Here is a 24,078-nt window from a genome sequence, read left to right on the forward strand (position 1 = left end):
TTCCAAAGTCATTATTCACACTGATCACGCTGCCATTAAGTACATCATGGAGAAGAAGGACGATAAACCTAGACTTATCAGATGTGTTCTCTTGCTACAAGAAATTGATTTGCACGTTGTCCACAGAAAGGGTGCTGATAACCCAGTAGCAGATAACTGGTCTAGGTTGGAGAACGTTCTTGATGACCCACAACCTATTGATCACAACTTTCCCGATGAGCAACGGAATGTCATCAATGCTTCACGTAGTGCACCATGGTATGCTGATTATGCAAACTATATCGTTGCCAAATACATACCACCTGGTTTCACGTACCAGCAAAAGAAGAAATTCTTCTTTGACTTGAGACACTACTTTTGGGATGATCCTCACCTTTATAAGGAAGGAGTAGATGGTGTTATTAGACATTGTGTACCTGAACATTAACAGGGACAGATCCTAGAGAAGTGTCACTCTGAGGCCTACGGAGGACACCATGCGGGAGATAGAACTGCACACAAGGTATTGCAATCAGGTTTCTATTGGCCCAGTCTCTTCAAGGATGCCCGTAAGTTTGTCTTGTCTTGTGACGAATGTCAGAGAATAGGTAATATTAGCAAATGTCAGGAAATGCCTATGAACTATTCATTTGTCATTGAACGATTTGATGTCTGGGGCTTTGATTATATGGGACCTTTTCCCAAATCCAACGGGTATACTCACATCTTAGTTGCTGTTGATTACGTCACTAAGTGGGTAGAAGCTATCCCCACTAGTAGTGCTGATCACAACACCTCTATCAAGATGCTGAAAGAAGTTATCTTCCCTAGATTTGGAGTCCCTAGATATCGAATGACCGACGGTGGTTCACACTTCATTCATGGTGCTTTCCGTAAAACGCTTGCTAAGTACGATGTCAACCATAGAATTGCGTCTCCCTATCACCCTCAGTCCAGTGGTCAAGTAGAGCTAGGTAATAGAGAGATTAAACTGATTCTGGAAAAGACTGTGAACAGGTCTAGAAAGAATTGGTCTAAGAAGATCGATGATGCACTGTGGGCTTATAGAACTGCGTATAAGAATCCCATGGGCATGTCTCCGTACAAAATGGTGTACGGTAAAGCATGTCATTTACCTCTTGAGCTAGAGCATAAAGCTTATTGGGCAATCAAAGAGCTCAACTTTGATTTCAAACTTGCCGGTGAGAAGAGGTTATTTGACATTAGTTCGCTTGATGAGTGGAGAACTCAAGCATATGAGAATGCCAAGCTTTTCAAATAGTAGGTTAAGAGGTGGCATGATAAGAGGATACAAAAGCATGAGTTCAATGTGGGTGATTATGTCTCGCTTTATAACTCTCATTTAAGATTCTTAGCAGGCAAGCTTCTCTCTAAATGGAAGGTCCCTATGTTGTTGAGGAAGTATATCGTTCGGGTGCTATCATGATCAACAACACGGAAGGTAATTGTCCGAGAGTGTCAAATGGGCAGAGAATCAAGCATTATATCTCAGGTACTCCCATAAATGTTGAAAGCAATATCATCAATACCATAACTCCGGAAGAATACCTAAGGGACATTTATCAGCCTGTTCCACACTCCGAGAACGAATAGGTATGAGATTCGGTAAGAAAACAGAGTCCAAAACTTTTCCAATAGGAAATTTTCTTCGTTTTGGAATATTTGAAAAAATACAAAAATTGGAAGTAGTTCGGAAAGTGCACGAGGATGTGACAATCCTGCATGGCGCGGTCCCACCCCCTGTCCGCTCCGTGAGGGCTTGTGGCCACCTCGTGCGCCTCCCGGACTTCGTTTTCATGCAGGGTACTCCTTCTGGTCTGGAAAAAAATCATTATATATACTTCCGTTTGGTATGACCCCTGCATCACGCAGATTTCCTCTGTTTTTCGGTTCGAGCTTGTTTCTATTGCAGATCTAGATCGCCATGACTTCCCCAAAAGCTCCTAAAGAAAAGATCTTCGAGCAGGTCATCAACCCCTACCTCACGGAAGTGCTGCAACACCCTCAATCTATCGAGATGCGTGAGGGGATGTTGCACATCCGTCATGTTGAGGGGCCTAAGAAGACCAGAAGCATGGAGACGAGGTTCGAAGCAATGGAGCAACAAGTCTTCAAGTGCCAAGGGATCGTGGAGCGTGGACTCAATGCCAACCACATGATGATCACGGAGTTCACCAACAAGCACGGGATTGATGCCAATCACATTGGGACGCATCTCTCCAGGCTCTATGACAGGGTTGATCAACTCCAGCACCAGATCTATGACCTGCAGAACAAAAACTGTGAGTATGAGTATAGATTTAAATCAATAAGGTTGTCTGCAGATTTGAGGATTCCGGAGACTCATTCATCTTTCCATGATGGAGCACCTATGCCTTGGAAGACGGAGGATCAAACTCATGTTGCAACAACTCCACCAGCACCACCAAAGGAAGACAACTAAGCATTGGTATGGGCAATCCCCTTGGCTTGTCCCAAGCTTGGGGGAGTTGCCCCGGTATCGTATCACCATCACATCTTTTGCCTTTACCTTTGTTTTAGTTTTCCTCTTCAGTCTTCTTTTCTCTAGTAGTTTAAAAGTATTAGTGTTTTAGTCTTGAGTTTTGCTTTGTGTCACCCCCGATGTATTCTTTCTCGTGAGCCATATAATAAAGAGTGCCTTAGTTGAAGGGCTTTTCCTCTTGCCATGATCTAAAGAGTGAGAATAGAACAAAAGCATGAAAGATCATGCAATGATCTTATAGGAAGTGATGGCTTCACATATAAAAAGAATGAGGATTGAAACTTATTGAGGGTAGGCAAACGTAGACCTTCGTCATTGTTGCAATTAATAGGAAGTGATAAGGAAGGAGAGGTTCACATATAAATATATCATCTCTGACACCATCTATGATTGTGAACACTCACCAAATTATTGCATGCCTAGAAGTAGATGTTGGACAAGGAAGACATCATAATGAATTGTGTTTGCTAGGCTCTGAACAATGTTATATGATTAGAGATCCCTTAGCATGTGACGATTGCTTCCACCTCATATTAGCCAAAACTCTCGCACCTAGTAGAGATACTACTTGTGCATCCATAAACCTTCAAACCAGGTTTGCCATGAGTGTCCACCATACCTACCTATGGATTGAATAAGATCCCTCAAGTAAGTTGTCATCGGTGCAAGCAATAAAAATTGCTCTCTAATATGTACGATCTATTAGTGTGTGGAAAATAAGCTTTATACGAACCTGTGATGAGGAAGACATAAAAGCGACAGACTGCATAATAAAGTTCTTTATCATAGGGGGCAATATAAAGTGATGTTCCTCCGCACTAAGAGGACACGCATCGAAACATCAAAAGTGCATGACAACCTCTGTTTCCCTCTGCGAAGGGCCAATCTTGTACCTTTACTTTTTGTCCCTAAAAGAGTCATGGTGATCTTCACCAATTCCTTATTTTGCCTTTGTCTTGGCTACCTTCACATGCTTGGGAAAGATCTATATTCATATGTCAACTTGGAGGTAAGTATTCATGAATTATTATTGTTGACATTACCCTTGAGGTAAGAAGTTGGGAGGCAATACTATAAGCCCCTATCTTTCTCTGTGTCCAGCTGAACTTTGATCTCATGAGTACCACGTGAGTTGTAGCAATTGTAGAGAACGAAAGAATGATTGAGTATGTGGATTTGCTTTACAAGCTCTTATTTTACTCTTTCTGATGTTGTGATAAATTGCAATTCCTTCAATGACTAAAGACTATCGGTTGTTACTTCTCGGTAAGGTTCTTGATCCATGCTTTACTTTGTGAAGAAATTATCACTTTAGCATGAGAGATTATATGTTGGTATTGATGCTCTGATCTTGATCACGATGCATGCATGTTCGTATCTTGTTTTGTCGACACCTCTCTCCCTAAACATGTGGACACATTTATTGAGATCGGCTTTCGCTTGAGGACAAGCGAGGTCCAAGCTTGGGGGAGTTGATACATCCATTTTGCATCATGTTTTCATGTTGATATTTATCACTTCTTTGGCTGTTATTTCACTTCACGGTACTATTCTTATGCCTTTTCTCTCTTATTTTGCAAGGTTTACATGAAGATTGAGAATACCGGCAACTGGAATTTTGGCCTGAAAGTGGAGCAAAGTTGAGATACCTATTCTGTGCAACTCCAAATGCCGTGAAAATCAACGGGGATTTTTTTCCCGATTTATCAAAAATACCGGGCAAAAGAAGTGCCAGAGGGGCATCATGGGGTGCCCACAAGCCTGCACGGCGCGGCCACCCCCCAAGCCACGCCATGGGGGCTTGTGGGCGGCCCACAGGCCCACTGACCCCCTATTTTTCTATATGGAGGGTTTCATCTAGGAAAAAATCACAGAGAAGCTTTTTCATGGTTTCGCCGCCGCCACAAGGCGGAACTTGAGCAGAACCAATTTAGAGCTCCGACAGGACGATCCTGCCGGGGAAACTTCCCTCCCGGAGGTGGAAATCATTGCCATTATCATCACCAACACTCCTCTCATCGGAGGGGACTCATCTCCATCAACATCTTCATCAGCACCATCTCACCTCCAAACCCTAGCTCATCACTTGTAACCAATCTCTATCTCGCGACTCCGATTGGTACTTGTAAGGTTGCTAGTAGTGTTGATTACTCTTTGTAGTTGATGCTAGTTGGATTATTTGGTGGAAGAGATTATGGTCAGATCCTTGATGCTAATCATTACCTCTCTGATCATGATTATGATTATGCTTTCTGAGTAGTTACTTTTGTTCCCGAGGACATGGGATAAGTCATGCTAATAATAGTCATGTGAATTTGGTATTCGTTCGATATTTTGATATGCTGTATGTTGTTTTTCCTCTAGTGGTGTTATGTGAACGTCGACTACATAACACTTCACCATTATTTGGGCCTAGAGGAAGGCATTGGGAAGTAGTAAGTGGATGATGGGTTGCTAGTGTGACAGAAGCTTAAACCCTAGTTTATGCGTTATTTCGTAAGGGGCTGATTTCGATCCACTAGTATAATGCTATGGTTAGACTTTGCCTTAATTCTTCTTTCATAGTTGAGGATGCTTGCGAGAGGGGTTGATCATAAGTGGGATGCTTGTCCAAGTAACGACAGTACCCAAGCGTCGGTCCACCCACATATCAAACTATCAATGTAACGAACGCGAATCATATGAACATGATGAAACTAGCATGATAGAAATTCCCGTGTGTCCTCGGGAGCGTTTTTCCTCCTATAAGACTTTGCCCTAGCTTGTGACTTGCTACAAAAGGGATTGGGCCACTTTGCTGCACCGTTGCTACTTTTGTTACTTGTTGCTTGCTGAAAACCACTTGTCACATCCTTCTGCTCCTCGTTGGGTTCGACACTCTTACTTATCGAAAGGACTACGATTGATCCCCTATACTTGTGGGTCATCAGGCATCCACCCAACTACCTCCTATTCTTCTGCCAAGCCATAGGACGGGTGTCATTAAAGCTACAACAAGCCCACCGTTGTGGCCACGTGCCCCTGCCAGCCCCGCCTATCCGCCTGCCCCCTCGACACCTCAGTTGACATAGACAATCAGCCCCATGGTGAGGTGGTGCGGTGGCTTGGCGGGCTGGAATCTTGCCGGGCATCGCTTGTGGGCGACATTATTTGCTGGTGAGAGTCTTGCCAACTCACTTCGGTCTTGTTTGTGGCTTGCTTCGGAGGTAGGTGTGATCTCGGAGCGGAGTTGCCGGCCTGAGGGCCGCGTTTGCTTGTGCCTAAGTCTGGGTGCTAAGGACCCCATTTCTGTGTACAACAACACATTGCTATATTTATGTGCCTCCCGTCCCGATATCATGTTAAGTGTGTCCATGTGTGCCCGATATCAAGCGACACCCAAAGAGTGTCATCATAAGGCTCTGAAATGAATTGTGAGATACTTTATATATAGAGCAAACTTTGTCATTTGGTATGTGATATATCTCCAAAGTATCTACTCTTCCAAATACTTTTGCTCTTGTTTTGGACTCTAATATGCATTATTTGAATGAAACTAACCTGAATCGATGTTGTTTTCAGCAGAACTGCATTGGTGTTATTTTGTGTAGAAATAAAAGTTCTCGAAGTCGGATAAAACTTATTGTGAGTTTTTTCTGGGATTTATAAGGGGCCTACCATGTTGTGTGGTGGGGCCCACAAGTCTCCTCTCACCCTATTTCCAGTCCTATAAATTCACATATTCGGAAGAAAAATAAAAAGCGAAGTTTTCATTGCGATCTACAAGACAAATTCGCCGGCACCTCATGTTCTTCCTCTAGAGGGCTGATCTCGAGAATGTTTTGGGCTTCGGAGAAGGGGATTCGTCGCCATCGTCATCACCAGCCCTTATCCATCAACAATTCCATTATACTCTACACAAGGAGTGAGTAATTCCTTTGTAGGCTCGCTGGTCGGTTGATGGGGTTTGGATGAGATTGATCCTATAATCGAGTTATGTGGATAGGGCTTGATCCCTAGTATCTATTAGGTTCTGAGATTGATGTTGTTATGATGTTGCTATGCTTAATGCTTGTCACTAGGGACTGAGTGTCATAATTTCAGACCTAAACTTATTATGTTCTCACTTAATATGGAAGTGTTTAGATCCTATGTTGCAAGGTGTATGAACCTATTACGTTTCTTGATCCTCATACCCCGAGGTGACCATAGTTGGGATTCTTTCTGGTGATTGCCGTAATTTGAGGAGTTCTTGAAATCAACATGTGTTAATGCTTTGTTCTGGTTCTCTATTAAAAGGAGACCTTAATATCCCTTAGTTTCGAATAGGAGCTTGCTACCATAGGAGGGTAGGACAAAAGATGTCATGCAAGTTCCTATCTCAAGCACGTATGAATATATACGTAATGCATGCCTACATTATATTGAAGAATTGGAGAAAGTTGTGTGTCGCTCTAGTTTGTAAATGTTACATGATTGATGCCATCTATATCTTTCCATCATTGTTGCATGGCCTACGCTTCACATATACTAAATCCTGCTGAGTTACTATTTCTGCTATCACTGTCACTACTGTTACAAAGTTGCTGCTATAACTACTTCCGCTAGTACTAGTGTTTGTCATGCTACTAAACCTTTGTTGCAAATAGATATCCCAGGTGTAGTTGAATTGAAAAATCATTTGTCAATGCCGATAAATATCATTTGGATCCCCTCATGTCGAATCAATAAATTATGGTGAAATACTAAGCGTGAAGCCTATCACGATCGCCTATACTTGTGAGTTATAAAGACAATTTTCTTCCGCTGTTATCGGGAAGCATAACTATATTTAATGTGTTAACTTCAGGATATCCAACTACTACTGTGAAGAGTTTGAAATATACTCGAACTAAGATAATCCCCTATCGTGCAAGAGGAGGTAAGGAACATCCATCTAGCTTTGTTTTTGATTCGCCTACTGTTTTGAATCAGCTTATTACACCATTGAATGTTGCTTGTTCTCATATATCGCTTGAACTTGATGATGCTACTTCTGAAATTAATGTTGATACTACTGCTATATTTCATGAAACTAAAATTGTGCCACTGAGTGAATTACTTGATGCTTATATATTTTGCTAAAGCTAAAGAATTTGAAAATGCTAAAACCAATGAAGATTTTGAATCACCTACTACACCTTGCCCTCCCAATAAATTAGAATTGCCTTTTGTACCTGAAGGTTATGTTATGGATGGGGAAGTAGCTAGGGACATTCTTCCTCGTGAAAATAGAGATGACTTGAATAAACTATTATGCAAACTAAAAGAAAAATCTATGATGGAGAAAATAAAAAGGGGTCCTAAATTTGCTACTTCTCCTATATTTGTTAGTGATAAGGATTATGAATTCTCTATAGACCCCGAGTTGATTCTATAGTAGAATTTGATCCTTTCCATGGTTATGAAACTAAAACTGTTGTTGGACATCTCACTAAATTGAATGATATTGTTGCTTTGTTTACTAATGAGTAAACGATACATTACTGTTACATCCTTAAGCTTTTTTTTCCTTTTTCGCAAAAAGGTGAAGCTCAAGAATGGTTCCTTTCTCTTGCTCCTAGTTTTGTGCGCAGTAGTTTGAGGACTTCACGTATTCACCATCTGTTAATGATTTTTTCCAGTTCTCTATTAAAAGAGGCGTTTATATCCATTAGTTTCCAATAGGACACTGCTGCGACACGCGCGTAGGACAAAATATGTCATGCAAGTTCTTATCGCAAGCACGTATGATTATATACGGAATACATGCCTAAATTATATTGATGAATTGGAGCAAGTTGTGTGTCGCCCTAGTGCGTAACTATTACATGATTGATACCATCCATATCTTTGCATCATTCTTCCATGGCCTATGCTTACATATACTGAATCTTGCTGAGTTACTATTGCTACTATTACTATCACTACTATTACAAAGTTGCTGCTATCACTATTACCGCTACGACTATTATTTGCCATGCTACTAAACCTTTGATGCTTAGACATATCCGAGGTGCAGTTGAATTGACAACTCAATTGTCAAGGCCGATTAATATTTTTTGGCTCCCCTTGTGTCAAATCAACAAATTAGGGTGAAATTATTGGGGAACGTCGAATGGGAAACCAAAATAATTCCTACGTGCAAGCACGATTTATCCATGGTGATGACCATCAACGAGAGGAGAAATTGAATCTACATACCCTTGTAGATGGCTAAGCGGAAGCTTTCAAGAACGAGGTTGATGTACTGGTACATCTTTGCGATCCAATCACGAACCATCTCGCGATCTCCCGATCAAGTGCCGAACTGAGGGGACCCCGACTTACGAGTCGAGATCGTCGATTGATCGTGCTTAGTGGTCCGAGAGATCAATGCTCACCTAGCACACGGATACTGAATATTAAGAGTCTTACATCCTTACATACCGTTTGATACAACAAATAACCATCATGGTTGAGTCTCACATAGGTTGGGCCTATAAGGAAAATCACACCAATACATCTACTAGCGGAAAACATGACAATAAATGGGAACCCATGCCATCAGCCTTCACCTACATGCATTCTGACTAGGAGGCGTCCTAGTTCACGTGTCCATCTCCGATGACGAATTATTCTCCAAACTCTGATTCCTCCATGTCTGGTGAATAACATATCCAGTGGCAAGCCAGTGAGTACTTTTACTGTACTCGCAAACAACCCATGATGTGGATAATGCAGTTGATATGGCAATAAGTAATGTGTAGCCGTTGTGGAAAGCAAGTTTACTTAAGAGTATGCATGGTTGATTACTTGTAATTATATGCATCATTAGCTAGATGGTAATCATAAGAACAGGTTACATATATCAACATATCTGCCGAGGGCTGAACACTTCGGGTTCACCCGATATACCAAGTCTCACCTCTTTCGGATAACACTTAGGAACACACACACACACACTTGGTTTATGCGCAAACGACTGGACGTAGTTTAAGCAGGATTACCCAACAGTCCTTGACTGTGGACACGGCTATTCAAATAGCTTTATACTATGCAGAGGTTGTACGGTGTACCCACAAGATCCGGTAAACTTCCGTGTCATCCACTACTCACGGTATATAACATACCCGACCTAAGTACTCGATCATTGCCTTTCCCTGAGGACACTAGACAAAGAGTCCACTCGATTGGCACCCATCCCACATGATGTACGTCTTATGAGCACCGACTCTAGACCGTATCATCCATGCGGGGACTAACGGTGTGCCCAGAACACGTAAAAATGGCATGGTCGACCTACCTAGTACGACCGTTTCACGAGAGTGACCACATACCACTCCCGCACTAGTAATGTGCCTCTTTGCTAGCACCGACCAAAGTAATCAACAAAGCCCCGTCCCATAAAGTGGTATCGTGGTCGTACATGTAAGGTTGGGAAGGTCGACACATCATAAATCTAATCCCGTTTCCGAAACAACTCACACAAAATATTCCCGGTTCACCACTTCTTCCTCTGGTGGTCACCTAACTCAACATCATCACCCTCGGTCATTAGTGGCACCCGACGGGGTTTTTGTAAAACCTTTGATGTCAACTTTGTGTTAACATCATCATGCACATGCTCTTTCTACGCGTAGCACTACTGTCTACTTGTCAACATATTATCAGCGTGACCCTCATAAATGATAGGGAAATGTTGAATGCAAGTGCTCTAGAGGAGCTATCGGAAACACCATGCTGAGGTGCATCCATCATCCTTAACTATATGCATCGGAGTAGAGTAACTAATGTGTCATGCATAGAAGTATTTTCTTAGATATGGTCAAAGGGCTGCTTGCCTTGATCAAGTAGGTATCCGGAGTCTTCGGGTCCAAGTCCTTCGTCGAACACGAAATATATCATTGTAATAATAGTGATAATAATAAGAAACACATTCAAAAATAGAGCACAAACTCACTTTAAAAACGTTAACCTATTCTGATAAATCTTAACTATAGTTTCACAAATGTTTGTCTCTGGTATTGATGCAAAAAGATATTTTTAAAACCTAATTAACATGAGCTAGAATATTTAAACTAGGCATTTTAATCAAAGCTATGTATAAATTTTTTTACAAAAATTAGTGTAGCAGCACTAATAAATTCCACACATTTTTAGAAGAATTGTGGTGGAAAAATATTTAAATTTGATTAAATATTTGATCTTACAAAAATAATTTTGAATCAGATTTAACAGAAAAAATAAAAAAGGCTCAACCCTAGCCTGGCTCGGGCAGTGGCTGGGCTGCCTCAACTGGCCAACCGTCCAGTTAGCGAGGCAGCAGCACATGTGCGTGCGCGCCGTCAGGTTTAAACGTGACGCGCGGGCCCGTGCGATCAGCGGCAGAGAGAGTAGAGAGGGGGAGAGACTGCCACTAACAGGTGGGGCATGTTTATCGGGGTCGTATTCCTCCTCCGGACAGAGGGGAGGGAAGGCATGCCGGCGGCGATTTCGACGCCCTTGTGAAAAGGAGATGGCAGCAATGGCACCGTGGCATCGCCGCCTACCTGCTAGTAGTCGAATGAACGACGGGGAGGTCTTGGGTAACCGGCGATGATGCAGCCACGGCGGAGCTGATTCTGGTGGTGGTGGAGATGGGTGTTATGGGCATAGAATGGCTCGGGGAAGAGGTGGGGAAGATCCCTGAGTTTCGGAAACGTGGTTTGAGACTCCACAGACTCAACGAGATGGACAGGGGGCTCAGTGTCCGCGTGCTGCGAGGCCGTGCACGATTGACCGAATCAGGCGCGTGCGGGCACGCGTCGCCTGGGTCTGAAGAGAGGGGGAGAAGGGGACCTGAGGCTGCCCTGAGTTAGGAGGTTTGTCAAAGACGCGGAGGGACACCGAGGGGAGGTGAGAACCAGTCGGGGCTGGCCTAATTTGCCTCAGGTGCACCCGGTAGTGCGCCAGAGCACATATTTGGCATGCCACAGCATGCTGGCAAGCTCTGCGGTGCTTTGGCCCTGTCTGGCGTGTCCGGGGGTTGGCTTAGATGCCCCTCCACCGCTAGGAGCCGAGAGACTCATTGCTGGTCAAAGGGAAATGCTTTGGAAGAAGCTGTCAGCCTTGAATCACAGGTTAAATTGGGGATTCTGGCGTACATGCTTGCAACCAGAGAGGGGCCACACGTTTGCAGTTGAGGAGTGGTTCTGGCAGCCTGTGTTAAGAGTTTAATGGGAAGGGATTGGGTGTAGAGGGTGTTAAGTGTTGTTTGACCATTCTGGCTGAAGGTGTTTGATATGGGTTTGGTGTAGCTAATCTCCACCAATGATGCTGAAAGTTAACAGATTTATATTTTAGGCAAAAGTAGGTTGGTCTACCAAATTGGAGCTTCATTCGACAAGTCTGGCTGTGTAAACTTGAAAACACCCCCAAATGGGCAGTTCTTCCTTGCTAAAGGAGAATGTGGGTAAATTAATCCCCACAAATCCAATTCTTGGCAGGGTTTTCTCGTTTGTAGTATTGAGCACTCCTGCACAGTTTTCAGGCCATTTGAACAAACTTTGCTATGTAGAGTTGCTACAACTTGCTTCTAGACAGGAAAGGTTTTCGGAATATTTGGTGAACCAAACCACCTTGGAATGAGGTGAAAGTTGGCATGATCACCAAATATAGTTTGGGAAGCATGCTAAAATCTTCTAAGAATTTATTGAGAATATTTCGATTAGAAATATTTCAAAAGGTCAAAATAGACAGGATAGGTTTTCAAGGATTATATCAAATATTTTAAACATAAATAAGGGTTGAAAATCTTATGTATGGAAAATATATGTCCTGTGAGTATCTCCAAATTTTCTCAGATTTTTCTAAGCAGAAAAATAATTTTCCATTCAGAAATATCATTTGTGAACTCTGAAAAGGACATGCAAATAAAATAGAAAAATACTTTATAAAATAATTATTTCATGATTTTCGAGAGTTATAGTAGTGCTAAAATCAGAATACAATCTTTGGGTGAAGGCACCCCCTTGGAATCAGGGACTTGTTGTGCAAACCCAACAGGAAGGTTTTGAATTAATCAAAATGAGAAAATGATCTTTTTGGAAATAACATGTTATAAAATTATTGTTTTTAGATCCACACACTCAAGCATACTCACAAACAATGACAATTATGGCACTCATAGAATTTTCTTAAAAAGTAATAATAAAATCAAATTTTGAAAAGAGTACAGTTGAAACAAAGTGAAAACAGGGTGTGACCGACCTATCCCCCTTACAAGAATCTCGTCTTCGAGATTCCTAAGCTACGTGCTAAAAAGGTATGGAAATTCGGATCGGAGATAGTCTTCACGCTCCCATGTTGCTTCTTCTTCGGTGTGGTTGCTCCACTGAATCTTGAAGTACTTGATGGTGCGGCTTCTGGTACAATGCTCGGCTTTGTCCAGGATGAGGATCGGTCTCTCGCGACAAGTGAGGTCAGGTTGAAGGTCAATGGCTTTATGGATGATGTCCTTATAAAGATCTGGACGGTTCGGCTCTTGGAGGCACTTCCGAAGTTGCGACACGTGGAAGACGTTGTGTTCACCCAAAAGTTCCGGAGGTAGCTCCAACTGGTAAGCAACTTCTCCATGCCTTGCCGTGATGTTAAAAGGTCCAATGAACCTTGGAGCATGTTTCCCCTTGACGTGGAAACACTTAGTCCCTGTGAGAGGTGTGACACGGAGGTACACCTGGTCTCCAGGATTAAAGTCCACTTCTCTATGGTGAGAATTTGCATAGCTCTTCTGTCGCGACTTGGCAGCTTTTAGGTGTTCCCTGACAAGTTGCACTTTGTCTTTAGCTTCACGAAGAACGTCTGGCCCGAAAATCAAACCTTCACCAGTTTAGGACCAGTTGAGCGGGATGCGAAACTTAGGTCCGTATAGCACTTCGAATGGGGCCATCTAGAGACTGGACAAATAGCCGTTGTTGTATGAGAACTCAGTGAATGGCAGACAGTCCTCCCATTTGGTCCCATGTGCTAAGACACAAGCGCGGACCATATCCTCAAGTATCTGATTCACTCGCTCTATTTGTCCGCTCGTCTGTGGGTGGAAGGTGGTGCTGAAAAAGAGCTTGGTTCCCAGAGCTTCTTGGAACTTCTTCCAGAACCTTGAGGTGAACTGCGTGCCTCGATCGGACACAATTTCCATTGGAACCCCATGGAGGCTCATAGTACGCTCAATGTAGAGAGTAGCCCGCTTTTCACCACCATAAGTGGTGCTGACAGGAATGAAGTGCGAGACCTTGGTCAGGTGATTGACAATGACCCATATGGAGACATGGCCTCTACTGGACCTAGGTAGACCGGTGACGAAGTCCATGCCGACTCTGTCCCACTTCCATTCGGGCACTTGGAGTGGTTGCAACAGCCCACCAGGTCACTTGTGCTCAGCCTTGACCCATTGGCACACGTCACATTTGGCGATATAGGAAGCTATTTCCCTCTTCATGTCATGCCACTAGAATTTTTATTTGAGGTCTTGATACATCTTGGTCCCACTGGGGTGAATTGAGTAGGGTGTGTCATGGGCTTCTAGCAAGATTAAATTCTTTAGTTCAGCCTTGTTGGGTACGCACAAACGATTTCCAAACCACAAAACTCCATGTTCATCCACGTAGATTTCTGGGGCCTTACCTTCCCGGATCTTCTTCTTGATGCCTTCAATGCTCTCACGTCCCTTATGGGCCTCTTTGATGTCGTCTGCCAGAATGGGTTTGACTTTGAGGTTAGCTAGGAATCCTAGTTCAACCAGCTCTAACCCGAAGTTCTCCACCTCGTAATATAGGGCGGGTAGCCTTTGGTTGATCATAGCATTCAAGGTACAAGCCTTCCGGCTCAAGGCATCGGCCACCACGTTGTCCTTATCGGGGTGGTATTGAATGTTGAGGTCGTAGTCTTTGATTAGCTCCAACCATCTTTGCAGCCTCATATTCAACTCTCTTTGAGTAAAATTATACTTCATACTCTTGTAGTCGGTGTATATTTCACATCGCTTCCCGAGAAGGTAATGTCGCCATGTCTCCAAGGCATGCACTACAGCTGCCAACTCGAGGTAATGAGTGGCGTAGTTTTTCTCATGGGGGCGCAGTTGCCGTGACAGATAGGCCACGACCCCGCCGTCTTGCATTAGGATGCCACCGAGCCCGATTCTTGAGGCATCACAGTATATCACACACTCCTTGATTGTATTTGGTGTAGCTAGTACCGGGGCGGTGGTCGGGTTCTTTTTTAGTTCTTGGAAGCTTTCTTCACACGACACCCATTCGAACTTTTTCCCCTTCTTCAAGAGTTGAGTCATCGGTCGGGCGAAGCAGGAGAACCCTTCCACAAACTTGCAGTAGTATCCCAAGAGTCCGAGGAAGCTCCTAACTTCCCTTACATCGATTGGCGACTCCTAGTTGGTTACCGTGGTAATCTTGGAAGGATCGACTTCCAATCCGTCTAACGTCATGGTATGACCCAAGAATCCAACTTTGTGCAGCCAGAATTCTCATTTGCTGAACTTGGCATAAAGTTGGTGCTCTCGAAGCTTTTCCAACACTAGCCTCAAGTGTTGCTCACGTTCTTCTTCGGATTTGGAGAAGATTAGTATGTCATCAATGAAGACGGCAACAAACTTATCTAGGTATTCCATGAAGACTTTGTTCATGAGGTACATGAAGTATGCTGGGGCACTGGTCAACCCAAACGACATGACCGTGCACTCGTACAGACCATACCGGTTCATGAATGTCGTCTTAGGTATATCCTCAGGCCAAATCTTTAGTTGGTAGTATTCAGATCTGATATTGATCTTTGAAAATACCTTGGCACCATTTAACTGGTCAAATAGGTCTTCAATCTTGGTGAGTGGATACTTGTTCTTTATCATGACTTCATTGAGGGAACGGTTATCGACACAAAGCCTGATAGTCCCATCCTTATTGGACACGAATAGAACAGGTGATCCCCAAGGTGACACACTCGGACGGATGAATCCATTCCTTAGTTGCTCATCTAACTGCTTCTTCAACCTTGTCAGCTCTTTGGATCGCATCCTATAGGGCTTCCTATAGATAGGCCTTGATACGGGCATGAGCTCAGTGATGAACTCAATGTCTCGGTCAGGAGGCATCCTAGGCAGCTCATCAAGAAAGACGCCCGGGTATTCACACACTACTGGTACTTGGTCCAACTCTTTTTCCGAAAGGCAATTAATCTGAGGGACTTGAGTGGAGGTAGGTGCAGGGACATACTTGACTTTGACCCCTTGGTCACTTGCCATGGTAACAGCCCTCTTGGCGCAGTCCAGTATGCTTTTGTGCCTGGCCAACCAATCCATACCAAGGATCACTTCCAAGCCTTGCGACTTAAGGACGATGAGATCTGCTACGAAGCTTATACCATTGATGTTGAACCCAACTCCTCTATATCCTAGGTTGGTCCTTAGCACTGCTCCCGAGGTATGTACTTCCATTTTCCCATTTAGGAGGGTGGGCTTCAAACCACATTTTGCAGCAAGCTTCTGGGTGACAAAAGAATGTGAGGCACCACAATCAAACAATACTGTTGCCGGGGTGGAATTGAAGAGGAACGTACCCAGAATGTAGTCCGGGTCCTCCTGGGCTTCTTTTGCGGAGATGTGGTTCATGTGTCCCCTGTTGTGGTACTACTGGTTGCGGGGAGCCTGGTTCCTTCTTGGTGCTCCATGACATTGTCCTTGATTAGGCGCAATTGGGCGCGGTACATCGGGCTTCTTTTTGGGGCATTGCCTGGAGTAGTGCCCAGTTTGTACACATCCAAAGCAGGTGACCTACCCAGGAATGTTGGGCTTGACCACACTGCTGTTGGGCGGATTGTTTGTTGGCTTTGGGTTGGCATGCTGCTAGGGTCGATAATTCTAACTGAACGTAGATGCCTTGTATTGCTGTTGCTGATAGCTAGGTCTTGCTGGGGCGGATTTCCACAGACGTGCCTTCTAGTTACTCAGACCTCCATTACCCATCGGCTTACGCTTGCAGGTGTCATCCATTGCACGATGCTTGTCCTCCAGCACGAGGGCCTTGTTCACCAGATCGCAGGAAGTTCAACATTCGCAGACAACAAGCTGGTGCTGAAGCGACTGCTGAAGCCCTTCCATCAAGCGTTCCACCTTCGCGGCTTTAGTGTTGACGTCTTGTGGTGCATATCTTCACAAAAGGTTAAACTTTCACATGTACTCTTTGACTGTTCCATTTCCTTGACTCAGAGCTTGGAATTCCCGCTTCTTGATGGTCATCATTCCAGGGTTAATGTGAGCGGCACGAAATCCTTCCTTGAAGAAAGTCCAGGTGATAGCTTGCCCGACCCACATAATTTGGAAACCATCCCACCAAGCCCTGGCCATGCCTCCGAGACAGTGAGATGCATAAAGGACTTCCTCACGGTCGTTGGTGCATTTAACCAGCACGAGGAGATCTTCAATGGTGTGTATCCAGTCATTGACATCCAAGGGTTCAGTTGTCTTTGTGAATATGGGAGGCGTAGTCCTCATAAACTCAGACAGAGTGGAGCGACCGTTTCCATTCCCGCTTTGTGGTGGGTTGTTCACTAAGACTTGAGCCAGCTACTGGATGGCAGCGTTGTTGGCTTGACGTTCCTCTCGGATAGCTTGGAGGAACTAGGCCATGGTCATGCTCTCCGGAGGAGGTGGTCGCGGGGGAATGTTGCTTTGCTGCTGCTTGGGGCGATCTCCAGCTTGGGCAGACCCACCAGTTCCTGACTACTCGCTAGAAGTGCCAATGTTGGGGTTGTCGAAGGTACTGGTGCGAGTAGAAATCACCATCCTGTTTGGAGCAGACAGGTCAATATTCCAAAGTGGTCGAGGGGAAATCATAAAGGGATGATGCGCCTAGATAAGGGGTTTTGGTATAGTGCAAGTGTGTTAAACAAAAAGTTTTGAGGAACCTTAATTAAAATAGGTGATGCAGTCACTGACATGTAGCCTAAGGCAAAAGCGCGGCTTGCATCGAAACATGATCAGGAAGCACACAACACTCATGGTTCTCTTGAACCGGTACATGGACTCGACTTCGCAGGGGAGACACCTAACTTGTCCTAGGACGTTCCTCTAAGCAGAGGATTGCTCGGTCTCGTATGCAGGTTCTACATGTTCTTCTTCTTCGTCCTCGCTGGTGTCTTCTTCCTTCAGGGGCATGGGGGAAGGAAAAGGTTCATCACGACAACGCTTTGTCGGTGAAGTGGTGAGGAGCTCAGTGTATTCTACTACGGTCAGATGACGACTCTGTATAGGAGTGGCCTCGAGCAGTGGTATTCCTCCTCGGAAGGCAATGTCAGATTGCCCTTCGGGTGTTCCTTCGTTCTTGACCTTGCGTGTCTTCATATTTTCCAGGTGAAGTAAGTCCTTGACGTGGTGAAGTTCTTCGTGAAGCGTCACGGATTCCTTGATCAGAAGGTGAATCAGGGTGTCGGCGGAGAGGTTGCAATAGTTCTGAAACCTTAGTGGTGTCCCGTCTTCCGGGGATGGGTTGAGTGTCCAGCTCCCGTCAAGCCCGTCATTAACAAAAGGCAGGTGACGATTAGCCGAGTCGTTGGCCATCTCAGGAAGGACATAGCAGAGATGCACGAGCGCTTCTCGTGCTGCTGTCTCCAGTTCCAACACTAGATTCTCCATCTATGGTCCTTCCAAGAACCAACTAGTTGGGGAGTCGTTTGCCTTTACTATCATGTCCACATGATATTCCTTTGTGTCGGCATTAACCCATTGCTCGTGGTAGAGAAAAATGGGCGTGCGGCGTACTTGACACATCTCTAGGTTGTCTCCCAATAGTAGGGGAAAGCTAGTCTCCAGAAGCGTCTCAGGTACGATGGCCATCTACAAGGTTTTATGAGAGGGTTACAAATTTGTGGATGGTATGAAATGGTAGTAGGGTGTAGATAATCTGAAGTGTAAGGGCTTAGTGTGCTATTCGTCTCGGCTATCGTCTATGCTACCTAAGGCTTCCTACAGTTAGGAAGCTCTGATACCATCTCTGTGGGGACCCTGACTTACAAGTCGAGAACACCGAATCATCGTGCTCAGTGATCCCAGAGATCAATGCTCAGCGAACACACATATATTAAATATTAAGAGTCTTACATCCTTACATACTGTTTGATACAACAAATGACCATCATGGTCGAGTCTCACATAGGTTGGGCCTATAAGGCCAATCACACCAATACATCTACTAGCGGAAAACTTGGCAATAAACTGGAACCCATGCCATCAGCCTTCACCAACATGCATTCTGACGGGGAAGCGTCTTAGTTCGTGTGTCCGTCTCCGACGATGAATTCTTCTCTGAACACCGGTTCCTCCATGTCTGGTCAATAAAATAACCAGTGGCAAGCTAGTGAGTACTTTGAATGTACTCGCAAATAGCCCATGAGGTGGATAATGCAGTTGGTATGATAATAAGTAATGTGTAGCCATTGCGGAAAGCAAGTTTTTTTAAGAGTATGCATGGTCGATTACTTGTAAGGATATGCATCATAAGTCAGATGGTAATCATAAGAATAGGTTACATATATCAACATATCTGCCAAGGGGTGAACACTTTGGGTTGACCTGATATGCCAAGTCACCGAACTTGACCATATCACCGCTTTCGGATAACACTTAGGAACACACACACACACACTTGGTTTATGCGGAAACGACTGGACATAATTTAAGCAGGATTACCCAACTATCCTCGACCATGGTCAATAGTTTTACATTATACAGAGGTTGTACCCTGTATCCACGAGATCCTTGAAACTTCCGTGTCATCCACGACTCACGGTATATAACATACCCGAGGTAAGTACCCGATCATTGCCTTTCCCCCGACGACACTAGACAAAGAGTCCACTCGATTGGTACCCTGCCCACATGATGTACGTCTTACGAGCACCGACTCTAGACCCATCCATGCGGGGACCAACGGTGTGCCTAGAACACGTAAAAACGGCATGGTCGACCTACCTGGTACGACCGTGTCACGAGAGTGACCACATATCACTCCCACCACTATTAATGTGGCTCTTTGTTAGCAACGACCAAAGTAATCAACAAAGCCCCGTCCCATAAAGGGGTATCGTGGTTGTACATGTAAGGTTGTGATGGTGGACACATCATAAATGTAATCCCGTTTCCGAAACTACTCACACAAAATATTCCCGGTGCACCACTTCTTCCTCAAGTTGTCACCTAACTCAACATCACCACCCTCGGGCATTAGTGGCACCCGACGGGGTTTTCATAAAACCTTTGATATCAACTTTGTGTTACCATCATCATGCACATGCTCTTTCTATGCGTAGCACTACTGTCTACTTGTCAACATATTATCAGCGTGACCCTCATAAATGATAGGGGCATGCTCAATGCAAGTGCTCCAGAGGAGCTATCAGAAACACCATGCTGGGGTGCACCGATCATCCTTAACTATATGCATTAGAGTAGAGTAACTAATGTGTCATGCATAGAAGTACTTTCTTAGACATGGTCAAAGGGTTGCTTGCCTTGATCAGCTAGGTATCCCGGGTCTTCAGGATCTTTGGGTCCAAGTCCTTCGTCGAACGCAGAGTCTATCGTTGTAATAATAGTAATAATCATAAGAAGTAGATTCAAAAATAGAGCACAAACTTACTTAAAAAATGTTAACCTATTCTGATAAATCTTAACTATAGTTTCAAATGCTTATCTCTAGTTTTGATGCAAAGAGGTATATTTAAAACCTAATTAACATGAGCTAGAATATTTAAACAAGGAATTTTAATCAAAGCTATCTATAAAAGTTCTGACACAAATTAGTGTAGCAGCACTAATAAATTCTACACATTTTTAGAAGAGTTGTGGTGGGAATTTTTTTAAATTTTATTAACTATTTAATCTTACAAAACTCATTTAGAATTAGTGTTAAAAGTAAAAAGAAAAGGTCTCAACCTTGGCCTCGCTCGGCGAGTGGCTGGGCCAGCCCAACTTGCCAACCGGCTAGTTAGCTAGCCATCGGCCTAGGTGCACGCGCACCGTCAGGTTTAAACCGGACGCGCGGTCTCGTGCGGTCAGCGGCGGAAAGAAGTGAGAGGGGGAGAGACTAGCCACCAATAGGTGGGGCATGCCTGTCGGGGTCTTCTTCCTCCTCTAGACAATGGGGAACGGTGGCACGCTGGCGGCGATTCTGACGCCCTCGTGGCCAGGATATGGCACGAATAGCACCGTGGCATCGTCGCCTACGTTCTGATGGTTGAATAAAGGACGGGGAGGTCCTGGGTAACCGGTGACGATGCGGCCGCGGCGAAACTGATTCAGTTGGAGGTGGAGATGTGTGTTATGGGCAGGGAAAGGTTCAGGGAAGAGGTGGAGAAGCTCCCTGAGCTCACTACAGCCACGGTGGAGGTGAGAAGAGCTCGAGAGCTGGCCTGTAGCCCGAGATCAACGGAGCTCCGAAGTGGCGGGGCCTCGATCGATCTCGAGCACCGGAGCTCTTCCTGCTCGAATGGAGTGGCTAGGGGCTCGATTGAGGGTCTGTAGGAGTGGGGTGAGGTGCTGGAGTGAAGTGGGTGGGGTGAGGTGCTGGAGTGAAGTGAAGTGGGGTGAGGTGCTGGAGTGAAATGGTGCACCGAGCGGGGGAGCGCCTGTGGTTTCACCGCGGCTGCATGAGAGGGAGAGAGAGCTTGGGGTTGATACCATGGTTTCGCGGATGTGGTATGAGACTCCACAGACTCAACGAGAGGAAGATGGGGCTCAGTGTGCGCATGCTATGAGGCCGCGCACGACTGACCAAATTGAGTGCGCGCGGGTACGCGTCACCTGTGTCAGAAGAGAGGGGGAGAAGGGGCCCTGAGGCTGCCCTGAGTCAGGAGGTCTATCGGAGACGCGGAGGGACACTGAGGGGAGCAGAGAACCGGATAGGGGTGACCTCCTTTGCCTCGGGTGCGCCCTGTAGCGTGCCCAAAGTGCAGATTTGGCATGCCATGGCATGTTGGCGCTCTCTGGGGTGCTTTGGCCCAGTTTGGCGTGTCCGGGGGTTGGCTTAGATGCCCCTCAGCTGTTAGGATCCGAGAGACACATTGTTGGTCAAAACAAAATGCTTTGGGAGAAGATGCCAACCCTGAATCAGAGGTTAGATTGGGGATTTTTTCTTACCTGCTTGGAACCAGAGAGGGGCCACTCGTCTGCAGTTGAGGAGTGGTACCGGCAGCCTGTGTTAAGAGTTTAATGGCAAGGGAGTGGGTGTAGAGGGTGTTAAGTGATGTTTGACCATTCTGGTGGAAGGTGTTTAATACGGGTTTGGGGTAGCTAATCTGCACCAATGATGTTGAAAGTTAACAGATTTGGGTTTTAGGCAAAAGTAGGATGGTCTACCAAATTTGAGCTCCATTCGACAAGTCCGACTGTGTAAACTTGAAAACACCCCCAAATGGACAGTTCTTCCTTGCTAAAGGAGAATGTGGGTAAATTAATCCCCACAAATCCAATTCTTGGCAGAGTTTCCTCGTTTGGGGTATCGACCACCCCTGCACAGTTTCAGGTCATTTGAACAAACTTTGCTATGTAGAGTTGCTACCACTTGCTTGTAGACAGGAAAGGTTTTAGGAATATTTGGTGAAGCAAACCACCTTGGAATGAGGTGAAACTTGACATGATCACCAAATATAGGATGGGAAGCACACTAGAATCTTCTCAGAATTTATTGATAATATTTCCTTTGGAAATATTTGAAAAGGTCAGAATAGACATGATAGGTTTTCAAGGATTAGCTCAAATATTTTGAACATGAATTGGGGTTTAAAATCTTATGTATGGAAAATTTATGTCCTCTGTGTATCTCCAAATTTTCTCAGATTTTTCTAGGGCACAAAAATAATTTTCCATTCAGAAATATCATTTGCGGCCTTAGAAAAGGACATGCAAATAAAATAGAAAAATATTTTATAAAATAATTATTTTATGATTTTCGAGAATTATAATAGTGCTAAAATCAAAATAAAATCTTTGGGTGAAGGCACCCCCTTGGAATCTGGGACTTGTTGTGGGAACCCCAAAGCAAGGTTTTGAATTAATCAAAATGAAAAAATGATCTTTTTGGAAATATCATGTTGTAAAAATATTGTTTTTAGATCCACAGACTTTATCATACACACAAACAATGACAATCATGGCACTCATAGAATTTGCTTAAAAAGTTTTAATAAACTCAAATCTTGAAAAGAGTACAGTTGAAACAAAGTGAAAACGGGTTGTGACACGAACGGGCGTTACCTCCATGTTCAACAGACATATAGCTTGTTGACACCTTCACCTCCTCGATCTATCGAGCGATGGTGAAGTAGCAGCCCAAGTCCTCTGGCAGCATGATGGCATGGTGAGGTGTTGGTGGTGCTAGCTCAGTAGGGCTTCGCCTTGGGGTGTTTAGAGGAGAGAACTAAGAGGGAGAGGAGGTGCACCACCGCGGCAAGATTGTTGTGTGGATGCCCTCTCTCTACCTCTCTATATATAGGGGAAGGGAGAGGGGAGGTCACCCTAGGGTTTCCCCTAGGGGCCGGCGGCTAAGGGAGGGGTGGCGACTAGGGTTGGATGGTCCCTCGCACTTGGGTGCCTTGCCAACCAAGTTGGACTGGCAGCGTCCCAAGGAGGACCCCACCTCCCTTGCGACCGAAGTGGGTTGGGGAGAGGGCCTGCACCCAGCCCCCTGGTGGGCTGCGGTGCGCCATCTCCTTGGCCCATGAGCCCCCAACAATTACCGGGGCCTCCTGAAACCTCTTTTTCCACTCCGTTGTTCCCTCGGTACACCCTGGAACACTTCCGTACTCCGATGAACTTCATCCTATATATCAATCTTCACCTCCGAACTATTCCGACGTTCCTCGTCACTCTCGAGATCTCATCCGAGACTCTGGACAACCTTCGGTCACCAACACGATGACTCAAACATGCTTATATCATCACCGAACCTTAAGTGTGTAGACCCCGCGGGTTCAAGAACAATGCATACATGACTGAGACACTCTCCGGTCAATAATAAATAGCGGGACCTAGATGCCCATATTGTCTCCTATATATTCTAATAATATCTTCATCGGTCGAACCTCAATGCCAAGGATTCAATCAATCATGTATGCTAATTTCGATACCTAGCTCAATCACGTATGCTTTGTCCATCGGTATGTTACTTGCCCGAGATTCGATCGTCTGTATCTCCATACCTAGCTCAATCTCGTTACCGGCAAGTCTCTTTACTCGTTCCTTAATAAAAGATCCCGTGACTAACTCCTTAGTCGCATTTCACGCAAGCTCCTAATGATGTTGTATTATCAAGTGGGCCCACTCATACCTCTTCGTCATACGGAGCGACAAATCCCAGTCTCGATTCACGCCAACCCAACAGATACCCTCGGAGATACCTGTAGAGAACCTTTATAGTCACCAAGTTACGTTCTGATGTTTGATACACACAAGGCATTCCTCCGGTGTCCGGGAATTGAATGATATCATGGTCATAGGAATAGATACTTGACATGCACGAAACAGTAGCAGTAAACTTACACGATCATATGCTACA

Source organism: Hordeum vulgare, chromosome 5H, assembly GCF_904849725.1.
Source record: "Hordeum vulgare subsp. vulgare chromosome 5H, MorexV3_pseudomolecules_assembly, whole genome shotgun sequence".
Lineage (NCBI taxonomy): Eukaryota > Viridiplantae > Streptophyta > Magnoliopsida > Poales > Poaceae > Hordeum > Hordeum vulgare.